This window comes from Musca autumnalis, unplaced genomic scaffold (assembly GCF_047663935.1).
Source record: "Musca autumnalis isolate F117 unplaced genomic scaffold, ASM4766393v1 scaffold_2, whole genome shotgun sequence".
Classification (NCBI taxonomy): domain Eukaryota; kingdom Metazoa; phylum Arthropoda; class Insecta; order Diptera; family Muscidae; genus Musca; species Musca autumnalis.
Window position 1 is genome coordinate 11,455,485 of NW_027411755.1, and position 3,880 is coordinate 11,459,364.

Here is a 3,880-nt window from a genome sequence, read left to right on the forward strand (position 1 = left end):
ATATTCGTCTCCATTAACGGATCACCCGACTTCATAACAAATGACCACCTTGCTTTTCTGAGCCATGGAAAAGGTGATTGACAAGAATTCAGAGAATTTACCAATCGCCGATTCAGAGAGTTGCCCATGATTTCAGGTCCACGGGTAGATTAGAGAATTTTCCGAGACATTATCACAGCTGTAGCCTTAATTAGAGGAGCATGTCACAGTTCGCCAGACATAACCATCGTGTCAACTGGTGTGACAAATGACGTCACCTGGCAACCCGTCATTTCCCTTGGATCAGACCATTTCCCCATAATTGTCTCCATCAGCAGACCACCCGATTTCATCACCTCTGAACGCCGCACATTCGTCAATCATGGAAAAGCTGATTGGCCGAATTTTCGAATATCCGTAGTAAAACCAAATTTCCCAGCAGAGTCGACGGGATTAGCAAATGAACGTGATGAGCTTCGTCGAACCAACCCCGACGACCCCAGAGTCAGGGAGCTGACACTGGAAGTTAACAGGCTGGTCGGCGAACATAAGCGGAACAAGTGGTGAAATCATAAGAGGAGTTGCAACATTGGAGCCGGTATAAGTAAATTGTAATCAACGGTTAAGTGACTCTCGAACCCCGGAAGGAGGGATGACAGAACCTCAGTCACGTTTGGCGACGCACAGAGGGGAAATTTGTGTTAAAAGTTGATCAAAAGCCCTAGAAAGCTCATTTATAGTCCGATTGATATAAAATTTTGCACAAAGCATATCTTCTGTACAAGGATTAATCCTATAGAAAATAATGAAAATCGGTCCAGATTTGGATGCAGCTTCCATATATATTCGCATCTAATATGAGATAAAAATGCACCAAAATCACTGAAATTTGAAACATGCAACCTGAACTATCCTATAAAAAAAATGAGCCAATTTTCAAACAAATCGGTACAGATGTATATATAGTCCCATATACAAATATTTCATTCCAAATTTTATTTTTTGAAACTTACTTAAATTAAATTTTTCTCAATTCACATGAGAAAAGCCGTGAATGTTTCTGAATAATGAAAACATATTTGATAGGCGTTGGTTTAGTCTGATAAATAAGAGCCCGGTTATAAGGCAGAGCAAAATTTAGTGTGAGTAAACCTTGCAATTCCATATAAAAATATTTCATATTTTTGTTGAGAAAAATTAGATTTTTGCGGAATGGCGCAAATATGCGCAATTTTTTATGATTGAATCTGATATTTGAGACTCGAGCGCATAAAACATTAGAAGAAACTATGGTCGGGAAACGACGGGGAACTAGACTTTTTCACTATTGAAATTGTAGTAATCTTAAAAATTATCATAAAAAATTTTCATAAAGAGGATATGTATCACCATTATTAAAGAGCAAAGATGTAAAATCAATCTGAAAATTTTAAATGCTAATCTTGTTCGGAGACTGTACAAAAACAATAAATCTTGAAATATATAAATTTTCGCGAAAATAATGTCATTTTAATGTTTACCTAATTTCTTAGTTTTCGAAAATTTACTTTTTGTTTTCAGAGTTCAATCGACTACTGCATTGGATAGGTTAATCTTACAAAGTCGAGGATGGTTATAGCAAATGTAGAAAAGAGTCTGGTTGCCGTTTATCAACATTTTTTCATAAAAAAATGATTTTCATATTTTGAGTTTTGAGCAACTTTAGGCCTATGTTTCCCCTCTGTGCGACGTTACGTTGACTGACCCGAAGAGGTGTGCAAGTTACTTCAATCGACAGTTTGTCGAGCACCCCGAGAGTGACAGGGCGAAGATCTCTTCCTCCGAGGATGAACCACCACAGTTTACAATGGATGATGTTGCGAATGCTATCAGGAATGCTAAATCATCTAAAGCGTTAGACCCTGACGGAATTTCCATGGTAATGTTGAAACAGCTGGATGAACCAGGGAGTGGAGTTTCTCTCTGAAGTTCTCAATCTGTCGCTAGCCACCCTTATTGTTCCCGAAGTCTGGAAAATGGGCAGGGTGGTCCCGCTACTGAAGCCAGGCAAGGATGCCAGCAAAAGTGAATCGTACAGGCCGATTTCGCTTTTGTCACCTGCAACGAAGACCCTTGAGGCCTTAGTCCTCCCCAGCATTAGAAATAGCCATCTAGTTACCGATCATCAGCATGGATTCCGTAAGCACCACAGCACGACAACAGCGCTGCACGCCATCTCCACACATATTTGTCGAGGACTCAACTAGGATCGGCCATGTGATAGAACAGTGATGGTGACGCTTGACGTATCAAAAGCCTTTGATTCTGTCAAGCACTCGACGCTGTTCGAGGACAGTTCCCCAAGAGGGGTGATATCTCCGGAACTGTTTAACCTCTACCTATCCTGTATCCCGCCCCCTCCAAACGGCATTGACATCGTAACGTATCCGGATGATTGTACGATCCTGACGTCAGGTACCTACCCTGACGACATCTGTGAGAGACTGAATTCCTATTTAACCGATCTTAACACCTTTTTCCACACGAGGAATATGCAGATATCCGCCACTAAATCTACGGCCACTCTGTTCACCACATGGACGGCGCAGTATAGAAGAGAGTTGCATGTCATGGTCGATGGTAGCAGAATTCCGACCACAAACTGTCCCAAAATTCTAGGGGTCACATTCGACACCACTTTCAGGTCGTCCTAGCATGCCACAGCTATCTGCGATAAACTGAAATGTTGGAACAAGGTCCTCAAGTCCCTAGCCGACTGCACTTGGGGTGTAGATAAAGAAACATTGTTGACCACGTATAGAGCGATAGGCCGGTCTGTGGTAAGCTATGCGGCGCCAGTTTGGTCCCCGAATTTATGTGACACGCAGTGGGATAAGATTCAAATTTGTCAGAACGCCGCCCTGAGAACAGCAACGGGGTGCCTCCTCCTCACATGAGGAGGCAAAGATTCTTCCAGTACGGCAACATAATGAGATGCTATGGTTGCAGTACTTGCTCGGGTGTTACCGTGAGAGCCATCCCAATCACCATCTGCTGGCCACCGATATACTGTTACAACAACAACAATTACATACCTGATGGTCAAATATCCGAAAAATGAGCGAGATGAGCTGCGTCATACAAATTCTGAAGACCCAAGAGTTAAGGAATTGGAAGTCAACAGGGTAGTAGGTGATCATAAGCGGAAAAGTGGCTAGATCACCTGAATCAATGCACGATTGGTACAGAATTAAGTCAATTGTGGGTTAAAGCACTCTGGAGTATGCCGTGCCACCGACAGATCCCAGGTGTTGAGCGTATTATTTTAACCGGCATTTATAGCGCACCCCGAGGGTGATGTGGCAAAAGGAGTGTGTTACGCCGTATAAGAGCCCTATCGTGAAGATGCAGAACTCATCCGTAAAGCGAAATCATCCAAAATCGTTGGGTCCATCCAAAATTTCAATGGCAATGAAAGTCTACACTCTGGGACCACATAGATATAGTAATATATGCGGACCATTGTGCGATCTTGGCGTTGGGTCCTATCGTCGACGACATATGTATGTGACAGGTTACATATGTAAATAGCTGACTTTGTGCAGTTTTTCTTTGGAGGAATATGAAAATATCCGCCGATAAATCAAATGTCACCCTGTTCACAACCTGGACATCTGAAGTTAGACTACCCTTGAACATATTAATCGATGGTGTCCTGATTCCGACCATGTAGTATACTGTATACCGAATATGTATACTGGATGTGGTAATCTAAGCGGTGCCAGTGTGGTATACTTATAAATGTTAGTGCTACGCAGTGGAAGAATATTCAAACCTGTCAGAATGCCGCCGTGAGAACTGGAATAGGGTGCAACTTTTTGACACCAGTAGGGCGTTTTCATGAGGAGACAAATATTTTATT